This window comes from Amphiprion ocellaris, chromosome 6 (assembly GCF_022539595.1).
Source record: "Amphiprion ocellaris isolate individual 3 ecotype Okinawa chromosome 6, ASM2253959v1, whole genome shotgun sequence".
Lineage (NCBI taxonomy): Eukaryota > Metazoa > Chordata > Actinopteri > Pomacentridae > Amphiprion > Amphiprion ocellaris.
In genome coordinates, this window is record NC_072771.1 from 14,882,175 (window position 1) to 14,908,044 (window position 25,870).

Sequence of the window (25,870 nt, forward strand, 5' to 3'; positions counted from 1 at the left end):
CTGTATATTTCTTTCACCAATTAAATATCAAAGACAGTATCAGCCCATATGGGAAGTAAACCGATGATCTGACACTTACAGAGCTGGCTGATGTGACTGACAGCGAGCAGTGGAAACCAAATGGTGGCTGCATACAGGAGAAAGGCATCCGACTATAAGGCGATAGAGGAGACTTCTAGACTAAACACTGCAAGGTATGTTCCTCTGTGCGTTAGATGGATATGTAGATTCTGGCAAGGACCACCAAAATCAAAACACACCATACATTTTTGCAACAAAAAAAGACAATAAAAAGACATGCTCACTGACCAGACAGGAAATTTTTAAATACTATGACCAAAAAGCAGTAAGGCCACACAGAACCTGGCATTGTTCAAAAATACTGCGGCAAAAAAGTCTGTATACTCGGCAGATAATATTAACAATGAAAATCCTCCACGGCCTGTAATATCAACCCATATAGGGGCTTTGTTTAAAGCCATGATTTCCCTTTGCTCTAGCTCCTCTCATCTGAGATCTGCAGACTTGTAAAAAGCTGCAAGAGCTGAACATATGTTCCACCCAAAGGGCCCGAGTGTCCTTAACTGGCATGCTTGTATTTTATGCGGCACAAAGGGAGCATATGTAAAGAATGAACAGTGAATCAGAGTGAGCACAAGAGAGACAGAGACAGAAAGAGAAAGCAAATGATTTTGTAAACACAGATGGCCGTCCTTGGCATCCCTGTTAGTTCTTCCAAAGTGTTTTGAGGACGTCCTCTTCTTTCCAAGACCTCCCAATTTCTCCTTCACTGCCACTGTGTTACTGTTCTGAACAATGTTTGATGTCTCGTCTCGGCATTAACCACAACAGCGCCCAAGGACAGCGTAGACTCTCTCACCAATTTGCATTATTGACACAGAAGGCACATAAAACACAGGTATGGAACCTTAAGAGAAGATCTGAAAGTCGATGTAAACAGTTGCACCTACTAAAAGCATGTTAAAAATGGAGAAACATTGACTCCAGTCAAGTTCTACAGCATCTACACTGCAAGTAAAGTCAGTAATAGTGATACAACAATAAATGAATCAGTTGCTTTAAGCTTCTGTTGTCAGACTGAGACTCTGGATTTGAATCATGATTTAATGATATTATTAGATTCTTCAAGAGAGTAGTTTTTTTTTTTTTTGGTTTGTTTCACCAGATTAATAAATTACAACATTTTTGGAAAAAAATGGCCAACTAGAGTGTTTCTAATCTAATGCAAACATAGAAGAAAATGTCAATAACACCTCTTTAGTTAAGTCTCGATAAGTGGAACAGTCAAAAGAGGGCCAACACTCAGCTGAACTGAAATATTTCCTGTTTCCTCTTACAGTAGACAAAGTGAAAGACTACAGAGGAAAGACGGAGTGTTGTGCATTGCCCTCTTTCAGTCTCCCATAACCGGGGCGCCAGGCTACAACACAGGCTCTTTGTTAGCTTTGGACGATATTAAACGCTCCAGTACCAAGCCTCAGCACTGCAACAGCACAACCTCAGCCTTGAATCATGGCCCTGGAGGCCCTGGAAGAAAAATATGGGCTCAGAATGAAATGAAGCTTGTCAAATGGACACGGGAGCTGGATCAGGGACTTGCTTAGTGTGGCACAGGGTCACAAAACCGAAAAAGACAGGGTAGGTAATGCCATAACTCACTGTAACAGTTAAAACAATTGTTATGACCCCAGTGGTTATCCGGAGAACCAGACAGACATAACATGTTCCTGAGAAAGCGGACAGAAAACGCTGTGTTTACCATGTGCCAAGATGACCTAGATCTCCTCATTCCTATTCCAGCCATTTTCAGTGTGTAGTGAGCTGTTTTATATTCCAAATGTATTCCAAGTAACATCAACAACCAATATTTAGGTTTTAATGCTGTGTTTTGCACCTGCCAAGTCTGCATGAGTCAGTCGTATAATCCACAATTACAAGGTCGGCTTGCAAAAGCACTTCTTAAAAAGGCATGTCAAAGCACAGCCCCGATCTGGCTAGCTGTTGTTTTTGTAGAACTTTCTGGGTTTCGCTGGTCAAGTTGACATTTTTTCACGGGGCTGTGCTGCTGGCAGTCTGAGCTGCCTGCGGTTGTGGTGTGCAGAGGTCATGTATAACAAATTCTTCACACTCTCTTTGTTGAGGCAACCCTGGCTGCCATTTAAAACAGGCAGGGAAAGATGAGACAGAGAGGAAATATATATATAGAGAAAGAGAAGACAATGAAAAACAAGAGGAGCAAAGGCCAGGTTTTCCAAAGGAAACAGGGCAATTTAACCATTTAAAAAAAATGACGAGGGAAATTCAAGCCACATTGCCTGGGAGCCAAAAGCCCTTGGAGCGGGTTGCAGGAAGCCTGACCTTTGAGGGGGCCGTCTGCTATTTGAGCCTGGGGCTTCAGGGGCCTGGCCTCCTCTCTGGAGGGCCGTCAGCAGGCCTCAGCTTTCCTTCCCTATTCTATTCATTAACCATGCTTTATGATTCAGCTTCCTCTGAGCCACACAAGAGCTCCCCGAGGAAAGAGACTGCTGGAGAGAGGGAGAAAAAAGGGAGTGAGACTGAGGGAGGGGGAAAAAGCAAGAAGGAGGTCATAGGGCCCAGCCGGGGCCCAGCTCTCAGCAGCTGTGAAATCCTCCCGTTTCCTCGGCAGGCGTAAAAGGAACAAGAGCGAGAAAGAAAGAGAAGGAGTCCAGGGAGGAAGCTGGGCCAGTAAACCCACCATCAGAGTGCAAATTCCCTGAAGAGCCACATGCAGAACCATAATACCCAGATTTAGGGAATGCCAAATTGCAAATTACACTGCTGTTTGTTTTAAAAAGGCCCCAACTTCCCTGAACACCAGTGACTTATTGGCTACATAAATCTCCAGATAATAGCAGCAGCCGCGGTGGGAGAGCAGAGAAGTAGAAAACCTTGCAAGCAGTAAGTGAGACATTCATTGCGAGGCGAAATGCATTTGCTTTCACAGCAAGGGTTGAAAAAAAAATCTTTGAAAATTTTCCATGTCCACATTGCTTTTACTTAACAACACAGCAAGCTAATTAATTTAGAAAATCTGAGACAAGCGTAATTGCATTCTTTTAGTGTTAAAATGCTGCCACGCTTAATTTTTGCACAATGGGCCAACTGAGCGAGGCGATGCAGGCAGTAAGGGAGGGCAGTATAATCAACTGAATGACCTTGAGGCATAAATTTATGAAAAGCATTGATCAGTTAAGGCTGTGATTTCACTGAGACAGGAAGGTCAGCAATTACCCAGATTCAATTAACCTCATTTAGTAAAGACTGCTGAGAGACCAGTTTTTCTCCCCACAAGTCTCCCTCGCCCACCGAACCCCCCTCCACTGCGTTTTTATCAAACCAACCCCAGGTCTTCCATGTACCTTTGATCCGAGAGCTCCTATTGCTCGCTCTGCATTCCTCGGCGCCGAGCAAATGATCTCCAAACAGGAAGAAATCCTGCAGCCAGGTTAGGTAAACCTAGACAAGCAAATTCCTAATAAAGTTTCCTCCCATGCCTGTAAAGAAGATACAGCCCTTCCCTTCCTTGGTAGAGATATGATTTTTACACAAGCTGGCAGTGCTATCACAACAGCTGTGGTGTGAAAACAAAGAAACCTGCTAGTAGGCTTTGTTGTGGGCTTATGCCTGTAAAGACTATAATTACAATTTAGTTCTGAGTCATTTGGCACATGCTATGTTCTTGACAGACTGTTGCAGGACAAGTGGTAAAGCGGCTAATCTTAACACGTATATACCACAAACCAAATGTGAACCAACAAGTTCTCAAAATGACAGTTCCCACCCTTAAAGAGGCAACTGTTGTAAAATGATTGGCAGCTCAATACCAAGACCAATTTAATGGGCAGTGCAAAAGATGATCATTTATATAAAATGAAACATGCACACAAATGAAAATCATCTTAACACCTATTGGTGCAGCTACAGCTAGAAAGAATGTCCTGCTGCATAATCATGGGTAATAGAGCAGAGGAAACAAACACAGCACGCTGTTATCCATGCTTCTCTGACAGATGATTGGGTGAAATGTCTTGGTGGAGGCAACACAGCTACTTTGTGGTGTATTGACGTGACATTAAATGGTACTAAAGGTCTTACCAGGTGGCATAAAACAGACCAGAAAAAGAAGCAAAGGTGAGAAAAAGAAGAAAAGGAGTGGGCAAGAGGGCAGGTATCCTGGCATGGACAATCAGGATCTCAATTATCCTGGCTGAACCTGTCCGTCTGTGGGTCCACACTTAACCATACCTCCCACCTACACTCACACACATACACACACACTGTTAATTTGCTTCCCTGCTTGGCGTTTCATCACTGTCACCTTCCTCCTTCACTGCCCTCTCTTTCAATTTTCCACTCACTGTCACCTGACGTCCTGTATTCCATCTCTCTTCAGGGTGCTACACATATATTTTTTGTTTTAAGCAAAACTTTTTGGGAGACTTCAACCACCGCCGATGATGCAGTTTGTTTCAGTACACAATTATTGCTACAATAAATAAACACTTGAATATGTATACTGATTTGTTTGTTTTGATTTGTTCTGTGCATAAAAGTCACACGATGATCTTGAGCACTTAAATGTTGAAGCGTATCTGTGAACACATGGCAAAAACACCCATCAGTCAAACAGCAGCAGGGGTGTGAGTTCCGTCCTCATATGGGAGCAGCATCAATAAAGACTTCTATCAGCACCCACCAAGAGTCCTCAACTGCTATCACCTTTTCACCCCAGATGTCCGCTAAAGCTCCTTTTGCAATAAATGCTGCATTAGACATGCACAGTGGGCCTACAGCTCCCAGGCTGCAAAGGGAGACACCAAATTAATTATCTCCCCTGCATTTGTCCTCGTGTCATTCCAGAAACTTAATGACCTCCTGAGCGGTCGTTTATTATAAGTCGCAGCGGTGCTATGCATTCGTGGGGCAGGGAACAGGCGCCGTCTACCTTTTACTCCAATTCCCACCCACCACCACCGCCGCGGCCGCCACCGCCTGCTTGTCAGAACAGGTGCGGTGCCAGCAAGACTGCAAACCCCCAGCGAGCATGATGGGATACATGGAGAAGAGAGATGAAACGTCCCACGCAACTGTCAACCAACAGATACTCGCCTCAAGTGGAGCATCATTAACATGATAATGAATTCCATAGTGACCGTGTAAATTTGAGTGGTCTCCCCCTTGCACGCACGCAGAACAAACACAAACCTTTTTCTGCTCAGCCCCGAGTGCCATTTTCATCGCCACATATAACACGTGTGTGTACGACAGAGGGCCAGGCCTGAAAACTCTTGCTCCCTCTCCCCCTAGCAACAGACGCAGGGAAACGAATGCCGAGAGGAGCAGGGGGGCTTGAGCTTTGTGTAAAATATTACCCTTCGTCTCGCTTACTGCACCCTGCGCTACCACTCCTCCCTCCCCTCCCTCGCTGCGCAGCAGTTGCTAGCCCTTATCACGGCTGCCTGTCAGTTTAGTATACAAATTAGCAGTCTATCAGGGGAATGCAGGGGCCTGTTTCATCAGTAGGGAGAAGGGCAGAGGCACGCATTGCATTAAAGCCTCTCGATGCTGCAGACAGAGAGGGTCACAAATCAACGCCGCAGCAGGCCCACAGCCAGCACTAACCAGATAAGGAGAAATGAAGGAAAAAGGACAAGGCATATTTCACCAGAGAGGATCCAGACCTGCTCAAACTCCCCGCAAGGGCCCAGAATGAAGGATGGAGGTGGGCTGTTGGTGGGGGTATAAGGATGGAAGAGGTCACAAATCACAATCTCAAGCCTGCACAGTAACAAAAGACATGTAAAACAGGTATGGGACAGAAATTCCATTTATAAAAGTCGCTCCCGTTGATTAACAACTGCAAATTGCTGGAAATTAGGGCTAGCACATTCCCACTTTCTCCTGTTAAGTGAACCTGCGCATGTTAATACCAGCAGAGACAAAACAGCTGCTAAGGGCTCTCATTAAGTGGCATAATGCAATGAGGCACAGTCTAAATTGCAGCAATAAAAGCTGACAGACAAATCATCTCGACCCTCGCAATCCATTTAACTCAATTAATGCAACACCAGATCTGAGCTCAGTGGTTTAAAAGCGTGTGTGGCTCCCCTCGTTGGTCAGGCAGTGGTGGTGGTGGTGGTGGTGGTGGTGGGGGGGTTAAGTCCTGCTTGAGACCACGGACATGGACGGAGAAAGACAGAGAGATAAAGGCAACGGGAGACGGAAAAACAAAAGCAAGAGATAGCGCTAGTTCTGTTCGGCGCAGCACAGCTGACTGTGAAAAGGGCGTGGCCTCCCTTTCCTTTTTAATGTCAAAATGTGTGCCAGCGGCGATAAGAACCCCAGGTAATCTCCCAGCGGAATCAGGGGGCTGTTCGTCATTACTCCCTGGCCCTGATACAGATCTGAGCACCGATAGCTTCTCTTGGCTCTCCAGGCTTCACGGCAGCAGAGATGGCAGATATCCCTTTAAGACACGGCTCACTGCGCCCTGATTGGCTGGTCAACAGCCACAACCAAATCCCAACTCCCTCTGGGCCGCTGTGAGAAGGTATGATAGGACAGGACACGGAAACTCACTCTCCCCATATCCACATCATCCTTTTGTTGTAAAGCCTTTACACCATTGTCAGTGTGGGTGGTGGAAAGTAAAAAAGCCTTTCTGGATGTTATTGTCTGAGAGGCAGGATAACAGACAGGCGGATTATTTCAAAAACAGCTTTCTCCAGAGCTCTCACAATGCGGCGCCGTTGTTGCTGTGGAGAGGATCCTGGAGGAGATAATAATAATATTCCTAGTCAGAGCCTTTGCTGCAGTAGAACTGCCTTCTAACAGAGAGATACACATCATTCTGACTGGCCCGCCGTGACATAATCGCCCTGCGGAGAGCTGCAGGCAAGCTTGGTAGGCAAACCACCTCTCACTGCAGCTTGTTAAAAGAAAGGTGGCTTTAAGCATTGCTCAATAGAAACTCCTATTGAACTTGTTTTCTCTTTTTTTCACTCCATCTGAACAATGTCTAGGTGAGTCATAGCCCACCTCAGGCTACACAAGTTACATTCTTCCTTTCTTCCTCTCTCTTAAGATTGCAGTGTGCTTTTGACTTGGATGAATTTGCTAAGAGGGAAAAAAACAAACTCGGCAGGATCTTAAATAATGCAGCGATAAAAAAGCTGTGACCCTTTCCCTTGCCTCAACCCACACATGGCGAATTTCTTCTGCAGCGAAAGACGGCACACAAAGAGAAGAAAAGGCAGAGCTGGCACTACATGGAAATGTGTGGTAGGCACTGGTATGCTCCTCTGGGCACGGACACCTTTAATGAGAGAAAAAATGCGCAGCAAGAGGCAGATCTCGCTCGTACTATGCCAGTGATTTTGAGTAATATGAATCACCTCCCCTCTAACACAAATAAATATTGTTCTAATACCAGTGGGAGTTTAATTCTGACTCTGGGCTAGGAAAACTATGGGGGATCTAGGCTCTACACACCAGCCTCCATACAACACAACAGTCATTTTGCATCCCACTGCTTACTAATCCCTAAACCGTACGTACACTAGAAGCCTGTGACCTCTGACCTTTCAGCTTGCTATCTGCTGAGCCCACAATTTGTCAATGGGTTGGGGTGGGGGTGGCAGGCTCAATAACAGCAACTCTCTTAAATTACAAAAACCAAAACAAATGAGGTAAAGACCGTTTAGAAATTCATCTTGGTATCCTGCTCATGTCAGCTGCAACCATAAAAGTCGACCGGCCTCTTAAGATCAATACGGCCACTTGTCCCACACAGGAATGAAGGGGGAGGTTGGGGAGGGCAGGAGGTGACAAGTGGTGGAGTGGAAAACTGGAAATGTGGTGGGAGAGATAGGCAGCCGTTGCCAAATATCCTTTTGGTCTCACACTACCATCCCACTTTAAGGCACACTATCCACCCTGCTAGCATAAACAAACATGGTATGCACTATATAAAGGAGTCTCCAGCCTCTAAAGCCCCCAGGTCATGTTGGAAAGGGATGTGGCACGTTAAGTGGAATTTACTTTTGATGCAGACATCAGGCCTCAGGTTTCTGGCAGGTGTAACCTAAGCTTCTCCCTGAGGCCTCACTGCAGGGTTAGACAGGACACCCAGCGCTCAGGCAGTCACCTTTAGAAATGCCTTCCCCGCTCAGCTGCCCTTCTAAAGGGAGGAGAATGCCGCTGATGGTTGTTGGGGGTCACTGTGTCCACTATAAAGCACTGGTGACAACAGGCAGACCTTCATGTCTTTACCAAACACAGAGACAAGTAGATATTTGATGTTTTTCTTGTATTTGGTATCTAGGATATGAGCCCCTTCTGAGATCTGGTCTGTCATTGGACTGAATGTATTGTGTGTTTGATATGTATAACACAGACTAATAGCCCACAGGATGCCTAATGCTTTGTCACAGCAATGCATCCTTTAGATTTTGATGTGAACATATCATTGCGATGTGTATTTCTTAAGTGAATTGTAATGTTTGGAGTCAGGCATGCCATGAGCCTTTATTATGGAACTAAGCTGTAACTGCTCCGCACTCCCCTTTCAGGACACGACATAGCGCCCGAGCTCTTCTGTCACCGACAGCCCAGATGTGTGACTTAATGGGGGGTAGGTGGGCGTGTATAAATAACCATGATGACATATCAGGACATATCAGTGGGACATGCCAGGAGCTTGGCTCTGTACGGGAGGAGATGATGGAGGAGGTGCCGAGCTAACTCTGTACCATTTGGGAATCCAGCACAAGCCAGTTTAACGCCAACGCGACAACTGCAGAGATCTTGTGAGAGAGCTTATGGCTTTAGACTTGACACTTACTGTGTAACATCATTCTAGCACACTGCACTGTACCCTGACCTTGACAATGGTCATGTTTGTGGTGGTTCTCAATTCCTATGATCACTACTTACTGCAACTGTATAGGATATAGTTGTAAATCACACAGACTTCAGGTATCTGTGGTTTATAGTGTCACAAACAGAGTGATGACGGCCTATCAATACTGGGCTAGAGGTCAGTTTTATTACAATCAAGATAAGTTCAATCATTATGGAGAACTTCCAACAAACTGGTAATCTAGTAATTGCACAATTATAACATGCTAATGCGTTGTAATTGTCTGTTCTGTGAGCTGTGCTTCTTTTATGAGCCCTGGTGAACTCTGTGTAAACCCACCGGTTGCTATCTCTGATAATAACATAGCACCTGTGGAGGAATTTGATCTGGCATCCATCTGAGCACAAATCCCTGGACGGAAGAGAAAAGCAGAGTTAGGAGGATATATTTAATGTGTTTGCATTGCCAGCGCAGATTTATGAGCAATCACTGCAGAGATGACTATTAAACGTTGTTGGCCATGCCAAGTGTATGCAGAGCATCATTTGCTCTGGATTAAAATATAATGAAGCAAGTGAATGCAACTTTGTCTTACATGCAACTGCTTAAATTATTCAAGTGTAAAGAAAAAACAACAGGCAAGGAATGTTCCCTGGAGCACTAATACCCTTTTCTGGGCTTGTTCATGATGGCAACAATGAATATCTTAGCACTTGTTAAAAGCTTTGTTTTTCTTGTGAGCCTCTGTGTATGAGCAGAATAAATTAGCCAAAAGGACACCAAATCACATGCAAAGGCCAGCCATTTTCACATCCAGTACACTGGCTCCAGTGACTTTATTGGAGTAACATAATGCACTGAATTGATTTTTTTGTATTTTTATTTTTTTTTTGCAGTGTATGGTAAGAGGTGAGGTTTAACAGTTCATTACCACAATGCCAGATTGCCTTAACAAACTGGAAAAAAAACGACAATTACACCTCCTTAATGTTGAGGTGTCTGCATTTTTAAACAGAAACCTGCTTTAGCTACCAACTGTCTAAAGCCATGCTGACAACTGATTTAATTAGCCAAGTCATACAAAAACATGTGCTTGTTTTCTGCAGTAATTCCATGGCAACCTCTATTTTCTTCAACTTTATTTCAACATCTGCAGGTCCAGAAACACTCAGCCTGGCTCAGGTGGCTCCTGCCTGTATTTGAATAAGAGATATGCAAACAGATGAAGCCAAGGCAGCAGCTTGTGTGCTCAAGCAGCCTTTTCTCACATTTGAGAGAATCCTTGGATTAGATGGTCCGGGGCTCCAGGGCCTTTATACTGCATGCTATTCATTCAGCAGAGGAGGACAAAAGTGTGTTTGCATTACATGTCTGTCAGTGGTAAAGATGCAGGTAGCTGAAGTGCAGAAGTGAAGGTAAACAGTCGCAAGTGAAATAGGTGAAAAATCTAGCCAGTAGAGCCTGGATGATCCATCATGCAGGATCCACAGGAAAAAAATCCTTCCCCTGACACTATTCCTGCCAGTACAATTAAGGATTTAGTTGAAAGAAGAGGCTTTAATCAAGTGTTAAAAGCTGTGAGGCTGGGCACAGTAGGACGGTGATGGGTGCGGGGTCTTATCTCCAATCATGCTCTACTCACGGTGTTCTTGTTATTCCCCCAGTCAGTGAAGGACTCACAGTCAGTGCTAGAGAAACATGCTTGTTGTATGCTCAGTGTAGCCCTGTTTACCAGCCACATTTACTCTTTCTGCTGTTAATGTTTTTAAACATGCTCAGGTGCACTGCAGCAGGGGCTCTCAGCCGGCCTCATGGAAGTGACATCGCATCCCACCCAATGCCACCCAACAGCACATAATTGGAACCCTAGTACGCTCTGCTGCACCCCTGTAACGGCTGCCTGAATACTGAGATCTTTGCCCAGGCCGTCACCCACATCTATGGCTGACAGGACCCTGGCGGGATGCCAGCATAGGGAGGCAAGATCTCTTGGTACATTGCCCTTGCACCCACCACAGATCAATACCTCCATACACAGACGCTCTGAAACAGATGCGCTCACAGGGTTCAGTGCTCTACCTACACTATCAACCGCTGTGACACCGCTTGCTTCAAAGAAACACATATACACACATGCCTGCAAGCTCAGAAAAAAAAAAAAAAAAAAAAACACAGGCAGCCTGGGAACCCAGTGCTCTCAGCGAATATCCAGTGCTAGCATAGCAAGGCTTCCAGAGTAATGGGTCACAGTGGGAGAACGCATGTGGCATGTATGGGTCTATGTGGTGATGCTGGGTCACTGGAAACTGTTCTCCTGTCTCCCTCTCCCTCCTGCTGGCACAGACTTTAACCTGCCTCTCTGACAGTTACACTTGTTCTATCAGCTCAGCCCTCACCCTCTCACTAACAGGTGGCCTGTCCCTCACAGCAAAGTCATTTGCCTTGCACAGCAGTAGCCACGGGTAGCCTCAGCCAAGCTGCATTCAGGTTTCCAGTATTACAGCTCAGGCCAAAGAGAGAAGCAGTGGCAGAATGCAGGAAAGGGCTGGGGGAAGGGAAGGAAGGGGAAAAAAAAACTCCTCCGATCAAATAAATGCCACTGTAAGCACAAGTGACAAGTCTTGTTTGGGGTCGTCCCTGCTCAGGGCCTGAAAGGCCAGCACTGCCTCATCTCCTCAGCTATGTCTGCAAGCAAGGTGGGTGGGAGGGTGAGACAGGGAGGGAGAAACGTCTGATTGGTGCCATAGCCAAGAGTGAGAGCAGCCCAATTATATTTCCTATCCCTCAAGAGCAGGCCAGCCCCTTCTGGTAGAGCGAAGCCTCTGCCATCTCTCCTCTCCTCACCTCTCAAGACACTTCACATAGATAAATAAATGACAGGCCCACGGGGGCTTGGCCCAGCCTCCCAGAATACATTGCAGAGGCTGGCTGCCTGCCTGTCCGTTTGCCTTCACCTGGCATTACTGCAGATAGACATTTTTCACATTATTATCGTTGCATCGTCTCTGTTGCCCTGTTCACTCAGTGAGTTGTGGTTGATGATGTCGGCAGAGGACCTGAGGAGATTGGAAGGAAATGTCTCTTGTCAAAGTCAGCATAGCCTAGCTTAGCAGAAATTTAACAAGTTCCCTGGGCTCTCTCCATTCACTCTCTGACGGAGCACGGAGCCAGGACATGGCCTGCTGACAGCCCTGGGCATGTCACTGTCACTGACACTTGATAGGAGAGGAGAGGAGAGGAGAGGAGAGGAGAGAGGAAAGGCAAGAAGGCTCAAGCCAGCAGGATTCACACTTAACTACACAGCTATATATTACTGCTCTAATTCAGGCATAAAAAAGGAACTGTTAGAAAAGTCACTACATGTAGCTGGTTTTAATCAGACACAAGTTTCCTTCATTTGCATTATTTTGCAAAAGACTATCTTTGGGCTGTCACTGTAACATATTTTCAGCTTGACAGAAAGCCAAACATCCCAGGATGTTTGTGTTTTTTCAGTAATAATCAGGTAGAAGCCAGCAGAGAAATACTCCGGCTTAAACTGCATGTGTACGAGCATTTTTTCCCCCCACACTCTCACCACTCCCCGATGGTTAAACCGAAAACCAGATGTTGCGGATCAGTGGGGATAAAAAACAAGGCAAATAAAAGCGGAGGACGGAATGGTATGCATTAACTATAATCAAAAAGAAACAAAAAGGAGACCAGGATGCTTTAATTACTTCTCACATATAATTTGGTTTTGTGGGGGCAAGCCAGGCACTACCAAGAAAAGAAAGATGAAAAGCAACTTAAATTACATGGAAAGAAAGTGCAGAGGCTTTTTTACACACGGTCCATCTATTCTCCACAACTGCAGACAAGGCTGATGACTTGCCCCAAAACCGTGCTGTAAATTGTCCATGGACACAGACCTTAGATGTGGCCATGCTCGATCTAAGTAGTTCAGCATGCCATGACTGGAAGAAAGGTGTTGAAATATGCTGACTGCCGCCTCACTAAAATGGTTTCTCTATAAAATATGTGTCTTTTATGGCACACACAGTCAGAACATACAAATTCTAGGGATATTTTTTATCATGTATCCATCACCTAAAATTCCCTTAAATAATGTGATTTTAATAATTTGTCATGCCATCCTGCCAAGCAGCTGAAGATATGTGTTATGTTTGGCCACTGGAGAGAGCTTGGATGAGGCCTGAGTGAGGTGCTCCATGAATCTACTTCATAGCCGTCCTGTGTTTGCAGAGTCTCTCTTGACTCGCTGGTGTTGCCACAGTGCTAAATTGCACAGCTGTTCCACAATCTGTGGCAGTGTTAATTACCCAAATGTGAGCGGCAGCTCGTCAGTTCCTCACTAACGAAGGGGCCTGCTTTCCAGCGAGGGTGCCGTATGTTTGGTATGTAGGCCTATTTCCACCCAGCGCTCCCTAGGCTGCGCACGGACCACCCGACACATCCACATCCGGGAGAAGATGCATCTAATTAAAGCTCCCGACTCAAATCTGCTTACTAAGGGGGAAAAAACACGCGGGCTGGATTACAAGACGGAGTAAGCGGTGGAGTGGGTTGGGGGGCTTTAATACACTGCAAGTGAAAGGGCTTAGGAGGAAATATGAGAAGTCTCTATAGTAAGATCCCAGGCAAGGCTGGAAGGAAACGCTGTGTGAAAGTGAGCCGATCAGTCAGCGTTTGTCAGTCTGATCCCTTAGCACTTCCAAAGCCCCCAGGCAGAGACAGACAAGCAGGTTGTTTTCTAGAAAAGTGGCTTCTTAACACTCCTGTTTGCTCCTTCTTCCAAGGACATGTACATCAATTCTCAACTAGAGCACAGACTGACACAACTCCAAAGGCCCACTCTGAATGCCAAAAACACCTTATGATCCCACCAAAACTGAATATTAATTGCACAACTTTGGTGACATTTTCTGAACATGTAGACACGCCTAAAAACTTGTCCTTTATCCCTCTCTTATGATGACAGTACGTGACAGTAAAACCCTCTTCAGTCAGACACTGTAAACTCTTAATGCACCGCATTACACAGTACATCACTCCACTTCTTGCGTGCAATGTTCAAAACAAAGGTGTTGAGAACACCCCTCATGAATCATACTTGCTGGCTAAAAGCCTAGCTGCAGTGTACCACCCACCTCCAGTTATACATGAACACCACTGCCTGAAGTAGCACTGGGAGACTACATAATGAATGCATGAAGCTAGGTGTCACAGGGGCTCGTATGGTGCACAAAACGATGGGGCAATTAGGCCCACACGACACCTCGGGATGGCGTGATGAAGGACTCCTGGGCTTGTCTCCTCCGCCTCTGTTCCTCTATCATTAAGGATTGAGCAGCCACATCTGGCTAATGGCACGCCTGGGGTTCCTGCTCAAACACTATGCCACGCCGTGCACATTTAATTACGCCTCATAAAGGTAACAAAAGACACAGCCCGCTCTCGGGGAAGCACTGTTTGGAAATCGAAAAGAGAGAGAGACAGAGAGAGATGAGGGGAAGGCGAGGACCTGGCTAGCTGCTAGAATTACAGGTTGACCCAGGTCGGCAGCTTCAAAAGAGGGGAATTCACTCAAGTGTCCCCACCTCTCCTTGAGATGGGTTCCAATGAGCAGACTGAGTGCAGGAGAAGCTCCGTAGCTGAGAATCAAAGCACCTCTAGTTTGTCTCCCCATCTTCTATTAGATCATGAACTGCACTAGACACTGCTATCAATGGCTAATTGCAGAAGGACTGGGGGGATTAAAGGGAGAGCTCTTTTGAAATATGTATGGGATTTAGCAGCTGTTTGAAGTGAAGAGGGGCTTCTTTGTCAGGAGGGATGGAGAAAGCAACAATAACAACATCACAGGAGAATGCAGCGGCACTGTGGCCTGCCGCTCCACTTCCACCTCGCCTCTCAGGCGCTGTGTTGCTCATCAGCCTCAGCAAAAAAAAAAAAAAAAAACAAAAACTCGCCACATTTAGCCGAGAGCATAAAATGCACATTACCCACTGACTGAGTGACTGGCTGACCTATGACTTCAGTAGTACCTGGAGGTATTCAAAAGACCTTGGATGGCTGCTTTATGCAGCACACAGTTGACATTTTGAGCGGAGAGAAAAAAACAAATTAAAAAGAGAAAAAAACACAAGCGGAGACACACAAGCCCCAGGTCTCTCAGTGAGCAGATGCCCACATTTAGGAAATAACATCAGATAGGAAGAGATGAGGACAAAGAGCCGCGGCTCATTGTCGAGGCAGTCCATTGTGTGGCAGTTTGAGAGCTGGATAACGCCACAGGAAAGGTCACTGGTCACTTCCATTTGGACCTGCACATAAATCCCCCGCTGTCCGGTGCAGTTAATAACACAGCCAGCTCTGAAGGAGCTGCAATGCAATAAAAAGGGGAGAAAAAAAATGTATTTTGTTTTGCCAACACCTCCCTGTCCCTTTACAGCTACTGGCCTTGTGCAGCCCCTTGCGTTATTTATAACTTAAATGTTAAAAACAGAGACGACTCTGCAGTGTGCATTAAAAGACGAGCCTGCCAAACGCCTTGCTCCACAGAAGCTTCCTCTCCTGTAAAGTCTCCCTCTGCTTTCGGTGTAGAGAGAGTGTTTTATGGCAGGTCCCTTGTCAGGATTAAGATGTAGATCCAAGTGCCACAGGGACGAACATAAATTCTCCATCTCCCACTGTGGACCCACAAGTGGTGGAGCTGAGGGACTGTCCTTGAAGTATGAATAACATCACATGCTATGTGTCATCTGTTATACAGTAATGACATGTCCTCAGAACAATCTGCATCTCCTGTGGCTCATAAGTCCATAATTTGCTTCCCTCTCTGTGAATTTTGTGAAATTCCATACACATTATGTCTATTCAAATAAATACAGTTAATGTGTCACTCTTGTCACTATTTTTCATATGAAATCTCTATATGCACTGATAAATTACTACTTGCTGTTACATGCACCATGGGTGAAGCTGAGTCAGTCGATTTACAGATATCAGACCCAGCAGCAGGGAAACATCTGTCAGTTTTAATGCAGTGGAGTGGCTATAGTCAAGGACCGGGGATGAACCTGCTCTCTGTCCAGTAAATCATCAAGAAACACCAGGCAACACTGGAGCAGCAGGACTGTGTGAGTGCAGCTGTAGTACTGCTGGCCTTAACTGGCCTGCAGAGTGAGTGCTGCGTTGTTTTGCAAATCTACAGCACAACTCACTTCCATAATTCTTGGAGTTTCTCGCAGAGGGCAGCTTAAGTCTCGGAGTGTAAGCCAATTTGGATTAGCTCCACATTTTAGACAGATTCCAGTTGGGATTTACAATACTTTTAGAACATGGCCCTCCCTAAGCACAGCTTTAACCCTAAATGCATCAACAACATATTTAACTGACATGTTTTTTCTTCTTCTTCTCCTCTCTGTTATTCCTGAGATTGTTAAATATTCAGAGCTAGACAACACTCTATTCAAACCGGCACAGCAGGCTGAAGTGTTACTTTAAAATGCAGACTGATAACATTCTGAGGTTTAAGGTATTGTCGTCACTACTGAGAATATGGTGTTGCATGTAAATGCTTGGGCTATTTTTTTGAATGTCTCTTTACCTCATTTTTTTTAAACTTCTGAGTTCAAGCACAGATGCAGAATAAATCTCCATTTCTTCTTCTATCTTGTATCCAGGCTTCACGGGGCACAAGGCATTAGTCTCATGATGCTGGGTTTGTCGTGTCTTCCCCAGCTGCGATCTGCCTGAACTCTTACATTTCAAATAGCTGGAGGATTTTTCACCCTCTTATCACATTTGCCAAGCAGGCCTGTCTCTTATCAACTTTCCGCTAGAGATAAATGGGCTTTTGAAGATAGGAATAAGAGAGGTTTTTTTTTTTTTTTTTTTTGCAAGCTAATTCCAGAGCCCCATCTGCAGTAGATTACAGATAGGTGCCAGGGAGCGGAGGAAGATACATATTTTAATACGAAGGTGGTGGAAGTATCAGGTGGAGGAGCGACTGGTATTACAGCGTCACACACTATACAAGCCAAAGGCATGCAGAACTAACAGGCAATGAGACGAGATAATGGACGGAGTGAGAATAATCTATGGAAACTTCATCATTGGCCGCATCAGTTACACTGTTGCTTCCGCACCAGCCCTGATGAGAGCAAAATGACATTTCCAGTGTAGATTATGTGGAGCCCGCAGCACAGTGAACGACAGTGACTGACAAGCATGACAGTCAATACAAACACACACTTCTCTGTGTGTCTTGTGAAGGGGGAAAGGTTTGGGACATTTAGTAAATAGAGAGATTTTCACATTTCCCAACCAAAGCTACTTTAATCTATCTTACTGACAATAATTTCAATTTAACACTTTATAACTGAAATACACTATAATATAAGAATTATTATTAATATTGAGATTTAAGTCAGTGCAGTAGCATGCAACAAATACAACAGAATTTAGGTAAAATGCTATGATAAATACACGTTTATTTAAGAACACATCAAAATACATATTTTAACTTTTTGCTGTTGCAATATGAATGGATTTCTAACAGAGATCCTAATTTTAACCAGTGACTATGCTTACATTTTTTTTTTTTTAATTTTTCCGAATTGCTGCAAAATTCACTACAAATGGCACAGAGAAGAGCCAGTGAGGGTCATGTCCGGGGGGACAGAATTTACCACAATGTGGCATATTTGCACTTTTCAAAGCTATTTCCTACAGCAGGAATATTAGAGACTAAAATACAGCCCAGATTAACGGAGGGTTGCGTCACTAAAGAAGCAACCCTTGTAGTTCCCTATGGAAATATTACAGTAATACCCCGGGAGATAGTAAAGTAGGGCAAATCACTATAAGCTCACAATTGGGACGCGCGTCTGAGCCCCTATAGGATTATTATAGGAATGTTATAATGTTCTTCTAAAAGCCATAAACAATAATAGATTCGTGGGAGCGCGGTGACGAAGTGACAGACGCGTGTCATAAGCGTTGAACTAATATTAACGGGCGACATGTGAGCCAACCTGACCTTGATGGTTGAGATTCTTGGGCGCGATGGAGGAAGAAAACCTAATTAAACAGCTCCTCCCGTGGCTGTGGAAGTCAGACACGGGACAGACTCGTATTGTGTGGATGTCCTGCGTGCTGGATTTAAGAGTGCGTGCCTACTTTGTGCTGCAATAACAAGACGGCGACCTATAAAACACTTTAAAGATTGGGAAGGTGGCCCATAAAAGCAGAGACGCCGTGCGTAAAAATACAATTGCAGCTAAATTAGAATATCATTTGCTCACATTAAATTAGCAGTATTACAACCCACAGTGCGCACAAATGGTGACAGTATTTTTTGGAAAATCTTATTTTCCCCCTAAGACCCACCACTTTTACATAACTTTCATCAGTTTCTACTAATTACCGCCCTCAAAAGTCCATAAAGAATTATGGCAACCCTGCCAAACGTGGAATTAAAAACGGGTAAAGTAAGTTCGGCTGTTCTTCGAGTCTCCACTACATCTTACGAGCGAGGCGCCTTGTTGGAAAAGAAAATGCGCCTGCCACCGGCGGAGACGGGCTACAAGAGGAAAATCCTCACAAAGAGCAGCTTTTTCAAATACTACAGTGTTTAAATTCGACAAAAAACGCTGAATGATATTTTTTTTTAATCACCAGAGTTGAATGTTTCACCTGGAAAAAACAACGTAAGCAACAAAAGGCATCGGTGCAATTGCATTAAACCTTACCGAGTTCAAATGCGCTGAGATCGGTCGCGGAGGATATCCAAATCAGCCAGGCTGGAGCAAATAAGAACACGCATTCATAAAGATATCGGAGCAAGCCTTATTGGTGTTAAATCCAATTTAGACAAAAACTGACTGTTCAAAGGTTACACGATGAGAAAAATCTCTAAACACAGAATAACCTGCCGGAACAATAAATCTTCACTGAGAGGATTTTTCCCCCCTCCGTCTCTCGAAAGAAAAAGCGTCGAGATCTTCAGGAAACAGTATGAAAACGCAGTTTATTTCACTTCCCTAAAGTTCTGCGGGCAATTATTCGGGCTCCTTGGGAGAACACAGCGAATCTTTGTCAAGCCAGAGCACCGCTCATATGATTCCAAGTCGGATAGTGAAAGCGTCGATGACAGATCGTCCACAATAGATTCCCCAAAGTATCTGTCGATTTCAAGCGGAAAACGCTACGAAATACAAATCCAAGAGGCGTGCGGATGCTTCGTCGAACATGAGGAATATCAGTTGACGGTTATCCACAAGATCCCGGCGCGTTTAGTGAGATGAGAAGTCCCGAAAAACGCAGTGCGCTCCGCTCCTCTCCGACCTGCTCTCCGCGCGCAACAGAGCGAGAGACTGGGGCTGCGCTGCGCGTCAGCCGGGGTGTGTGTGTGTCTGTGTGTGTGTGTGTGTGTGTGTCTCCTTCTCTCTCTGTGTGTGTGTGTGTGTGTGTAGCAGCAGCTGTTGAAAATGAGGACAGAACGAGACCAGAGCAATCAATGTACGAGGACTTGATCTGATTTGTTAACACTATTTCCAATAATGGACCCCGTTTTTTTTACTCCCATTTTCTTTATTCATCACACCGTTTTGCACAGTGGTTTAAATCCATATTTTCTGCGAGGCTGAACCAGATTTTCACGAGGATTTTTTCTCCATACAGGCTCGATCCTCCTTTCACATGGGTTATATATTACTTGATCACTTTTCCCCCCGCCTACTGCGTGTGTATATACTGTATGGAGAATAGTGTATGTTAAATAAGAGACAAAACATGCTTTTCTCTTGTCTGGTGGAAGAAATGTATTAAGAAATAGATAATTCATGTTTTTTTGACTGATCTTATTCATGAGCCAAATTTATAATACACCATACAGTAATGTTAAGTCTCCAGCATTGTATCAGGGAAGAATCTTTCAGAAAAAAAATGTACTTTTGTCCATTTTTAAAATCTTACTCTGTGAAGGTGATCACCAACTGGATTTATACACCTCAACCATGCATAAAAATGTGCACAGTTGGCACAAAAAGAAACTAAGCCCCCTCCCTCTATTGACCCCTCCAGTCTGCAACAATTCCCTAAAACTCTCCGTAGCCTGGGGAGTATGGATTGGCATCAGTCCTGCCCGAGTACGGCTATCCATCTGCTCCTTTTCCACAGTGAAGATGTTATTCTTAAAATGCGCTTTAGAGGAGAACTCTCGGAGGCTAAACAGGAGGAGGATAGAGCTTTAACGTCTCCTACAAAGTTAGCCCTGTGGTTATCCTGTTCACTCTTATGACCTGCTTAAGTTAGCCATGATTGAAGTCAGGTTGAAAGAGGCTTATGCTTGCAAAATGCCAAGGTAGAGTAAGGGGCTCCTTCACAACTCTACCTCCCTGTGGAGCTTTCTGGAGACAAGTAGAAGATTGGTGTTTACTTTCTGCCATGCTGTGTTATACTCCACAGATACCCCTGAGAGAATGGCAGCTCTGTTATGTGAAGCAAATCCTCTTTAGAAAAAATGATAAACACAGTATTGTGGATGGAGAAATAATACACTGTGATACCCGCCCCAAACCGGACATTTACACATTTCGCCTATAGGTGAGGCACTGTCTCACATGCAACAATGAGAGTCACAACATACTCTGCAGGGTTGTGTAAGGAATGCAAGACTTGTAATTATTTTCCAGCTGGCTGTGATTAAGGGACATCTCAGGGCCTACAGACTTTTTCTGAAAAACACAGGGCATCGCACATACAGACACAAAAACACATCAGCCTACTAATCCATGCAAACAGGTGAGAGATTAGATTTTATTCTGGTGAATCAAGCAAGTGACTGTGATTTTATTCATCCTAAAATGAACTCAACACTAAAATGAGCGGAAAATGTGATGTTAAACCTAAAAAACATTCCAGGATGATACTGGCCCATGCAGGGCATCTCTGAAAATGAAACTCATAGAAGCTAGGAAAGGAAACAACAGATGTTTACGCCATGAAGGCACCATAACTCCTCGGGTCATATTGTATCTGCTTTCCCTCATTTCTCTTCTTTCCCATTAAAGAAAAACTGGAGCAAACACTGAGATCTGGTTTACTGTTTTTGTTTTGTATGAACAGTATGCAGTCTTTTCCCTTTAAGGAACGCTCCAAAATAATATCTCTAGCAATCAAAAAAAAAAAAAACATTTCTTTTAAGAGTTTCATAAAAGTCTTGTTGTTGGTTATTTTCTGTGAACTACAAAGCAGTCGCCAATACATCTAAGACTTACTGAGGTTTTGTTCAGAGTTGCAACATTGTGCAAAGCTGGAAACTTTATAATGTGTACAGGATTCACAGCTGCTATTGCTCAGCATATTATTCCAATGTGTGAGCATTTATTTTTTAAATGACAACTGGTGTTTTCCACTTCAGGAGTTTGGGGCAAGAACAAGGTTGTTTAAATGCCTTCAAGAATGACCTGATAAACCCCACTCTGGCGTAGAATCCGACAGTTTTGGCGTCAATCCAATGTGCAACAAAGCAGTGAGAAATGGGCACAACTGTGGTTCTATGAGCACGTATGAAATAGAAGAATCAAGGGCTTGTTCTGTTCGTATGTAGAGTGAATTATATACTACCGATGGCGATGATAGAGAGGAGAATTCAAGGCGAACCTTGCGGGGCAGAAAATGGTGCCTATTGGGCTTTCTGAGCTGAACCTATCAGCATTTGTCTTCTCTAAGTTTAGTCAGTCAGTGCTGAAACCATAAGTGCTGCTCAAAAATGCTTACCCCTGCATTGGTACCTTTTTCTCCCCCCAAAAACGACCCTGAAAGAGATTCAGCGGGAGGTTCTAACAGTCAGAACATACAAAAAGGTTCAGCCCACCTTAAAGTGTGCAAGGTCTTAGTATTTTGTTCCCAATTTGTATGCCTTTGTAATACCTATCATGTTTTTAACAGAAGATGCCCTTTATGCTTTGTACTTCTGATTTCCAGCTGACAACAATGACACTAAATAATCCATTTTTAAAAATGCCAGAGATGTCTTTAAATATTTTTCAGGTGGCTAAGATAGAGAAATAACAACAGCTCTGCTAGGATTTAGTCTTAAACTAGCAGGGCCACATAGTTCCCAAGGCAGGACTCTAACCACTACATTACCTCTGGGAGAAAGGTTGGGTGTATTTTCTGTCCTTCAGCACTTTAACAGCCAGCTTTCGGCTTCACGTCCATTCAGCGGTAGGCCACTAATGCTGCCAGTTTAAGCCAGGAGAACAGTTAATCTCAGGTAAGCCTGCGCTGACTGAGTGGATCTAGAGGCCTGGTCCAAATATCTGCCTTGTGGAAATAGCATCTGGCATACAATACCTCCCTCTTCAACAGCTTCCTAAAATAGGTGCATGTACAGTAAAAGCTGTTATGTAAAGAGAGAAGGCAGGAGCGTAGGCAGTAATATGTTAATTGCAGATCGGATGCTGACAGAAGTGTTAATATTGACCACAAAGAGCAAATTTAATATGAAGCTAGAAGGCGAATATTTCTGGGAGGATCATATTCAGCTAACAGCTCATCATCCTGTTTTTGAAATTGAGACTTTATAAAGAGAAAATACCATCCTTTAAATAAATGATATCAAAGCCTGAAGGCACTGACAGACAAAATCCAGATTAGCTCAGGAGCTCATTTCAAATTAGAGGTAACAGAGATTTAGTTCACGCTTTTAATGCAGCTGAAAGTATTGATATTTTATTTACAGTTTTCATGCTTACTTTCTTAAGAGAGGGTAACACAAGCACAGGGTGTTTACTGAATTGACAAATGCCTTATATGATACAGCCTTTAAAGTCTCAGCTAATCAGAGCCGTAAAATCATTTGCAGATACTCTAGCTAGAGTTAGAGAGCTGCGCAGTAAGTTTGAATCCCAGAATCTCCACTTTGAATACTCGTCATTACTAGTAATGATGGTGGAGAAGCACAACATAGGCTGTCACCGCCAAAACGGAACACAGTCATGTTTTATTCCATTTTATTTCTGCAGTTGTACATTGTAATTTTTATCTGGAGAGTGCCTTGCAGAATCCATGATTTATTCATTACGGGGGCTCGAGTAGCATAGACCGATGTGAGAATGAGCACCTTATTCAATGACTCCCATCTTTCAATATACACACAACATTTCTAGGTCATCCATTTGGAGCACAAGCGTACTCCAGAATACAAGTAGTGCTACCGAGAACAGAGGCCAGAGAATGTTAGACACTTTGTAGGACTCTCAGGAGACGTGGCTAAAAGTAAAGGACTTTACAATAAAAGAGCAGCTCCAGAGATGCACAAGCAACGGAATAAGATATAGAAACAAAATACTCAGATAATTCTGGTATTGTTAACAGTCTGCAACTCTTTGCAGTCATACCGCTGAATGCACTGCATGTATAGGGCTTGTCAAATAGCTCATTTTTAACTGTCTTGAAAGTTCTCATCAAAGCCCTCTTGGCAAATGTTTCTGGAGGTTTCTGTTCGACATGAAAAGTCATCCTGATTGATCGAGGCGATGTAGAACAAAAAGTGCCCTCCGCCAGGCACATTAAAAATGAATTTTCTCTGGGATTCAAAGGGCTGCGCTGCTAGGGCAGAGGGAGATGAGAGCTGGTAACTCTGCTAGTTTGCCTCGGGAGCCCCTCAAGCAGCTAGTCCCAGCTGATCCATCCATCAGCGTTCAAGCCCACAGAGGTGAGTGACTGTTTGAAGGCTCCGGCGGCTACCTTATCCTGAGGCTTAACAATCCAATATTGGTTGTTGCCGAAGATAATTACTCTCCATTGATGGTAGAACACCCAGGGCTAGCGGCAGCCATTTGCATTGCCCAACACCACAGATCGATCAGCGAGGAAAAGCAGTTGGGAGCTGATAACAGCGCTACGTTATACTAGCATTTCTGGGAGGGATGTTATGCTCTCTCTTGCTTTTATTCTTGCACAGCACCACCCTCTCATGGCCTTCCTCCCCCACTCCCTCCTCTTTCAATGAACAAGGTAAAGAATGGCTCCCACTGATAGAATCAGCAAGGACATTGCTGTCTTTATTCTCCCTCCAAAAGCATGCACATGTCACCTTGACATTCTTTATCTTCTTCACAGTGCTGGCAGGAGAAAATGTGGAAACTAGATCCTGCATTTGATACACAATTGTTTATGGACCCACAGCTTTCATTTCGCCTCCTTCTGAGCTGTTTGGAAGATTGACGGAAGCAAAAACTACACTTTCCTGCTCTTGTCTAGAAAAGATGAAAACAGAAGGCACAACCTTGTGTGGTCTTGCTGCTGATTTGCCTCTACCAGGGTATAATTTACACTAAGAAAAAAAAAGATGGAAATCACAGAAGTGAGATTAGCAAGTAATTTATGGGCACTTAGCAGGGTGCCTGCAATAACAACCTCTCATATGCTTCACTGCAGCATTGCATTCTGAAAGGACAGCCATGCCACTTGCTCCAGAGTAGTGAAGCCTACATACAGGACAACTGAACCCTGGCAAATTATGCGTGAATACTGAAAGTGTTCGCAATAATCAGAGCTATCTCACATCTAACCCACTGCTTGGGATGTGAAACGGAAAATGAAAAACAAGTGGTGTTATTTTCCCTTGTAATAAAATTTCCATTCCTTTAACAAGATAAAAGTGAATTGTGCTCCGACTCAGAAAGTGTGAAAGACGTTTGGAGATGAATTTTTCATGCACATTGATAATTTAATACAGACTGGCACCAGTTTATTAACATTCTATGACTTCTCTTCTTCTCTGAGAATAATCACTATATAATCTGTGGCACTTTAGAGGAACCACCACTGGTGCCTGATCAGGTGGTCAGGGGGTATTGCTGTGAAATAAAATCCTGTAAGTGAATCTGATATCATAACAAAACCATAAAAAAAACAATGAATTTAATTGAACAATATTCTCTTGAAAAGAAAAATAATCGACTACATTGTCTGACCTCCTGTAATGGAGTAGTGAAAAGCTGAAGCACCGCATGGCAATGTGCAGAAAGTAACTAATAAGACGACACTGAGCTGTTGGGAAAGATGCATAATGTCTGAGCCAACAGAAGACTCTTAAAAGGCGATAAGGCAGAGCAAAGTGAGTAATAGCATGCAGGTGCTGGCTAAGAACAACTTGCACGGCTAGAAAAGATGTTTTTTAATTCTAGTCTGACATTCACGGCCAAGTGGCACAGATAACACATTCTCTCACAGATAAGTATTTTACTCTCCATTCCTCCTGTATCGGAAAACAACAGATAACTGAGAGCAAACAAAGAGTCTGCAGCAGTTCAGGTGCAACAATGGTTAAAGTCATAAGAAGGAGAAAATGACAGAATATTTGTTACCATGAGAAACAAAGAGTTGCCGGCAGAGACTGGAGTGAGATTAAATATAGGGTTACCAGAGCAAAGACCTAATCCATTCAGAGACAAATGCAGGGTCTCTGAAGCACATTTGTTGTGCGGCCTGAGGTTTAACAACTAGCATTATAACTCCATTTCTCATCATTACCTCCCTGTACTATAGCACTGCAGAGATAGGGTCAGCCAGGGAAAATAGCAGAGGGAGCGGGTGCACGAAGGAGCGCGAATAAGAGAGATGATAGAAACCACAGAGGATGTATAGTACATATTGTATCAATTTCTGTTTATGTTTCTTGCAAATTCCAATTTCCAATTTTTGATTTTACGTGTGCAGTATCATCATACGCGTCCTCTTGTACAGAAAAAAAAGAGAGAAACTGAATGTACCCATTTGTGTAATCGTGGTTGTAGATGGAGCACAGTTGTGCACATGCGACATCTCCATGGTCACCATATGTTGCCACATTTTGGTGGTGGATTGAATGTGGACACAAGTGCTCCCAGCAGTAAGTCAGCGTAGTGTCAGATATGGAAATCCACCAGCATTCATGAATGATACAAG

General features: G+C 44.1%; 1 protein-coding gene across 10 annotated transcripts in view; it reads right to left on the reverse strand.

Annotated features, from left to right (window-relative positions):
* fbrsl1 (fibrosin-like 1) overlaps nt 1–25,870 on the reverse strand; it is a 329,368-nt gene that overhangs the window by 36,683 nt on the left and 266,815 nt on the right. The gene's annotated exons all lie outside the window — the stretch shown is intronic.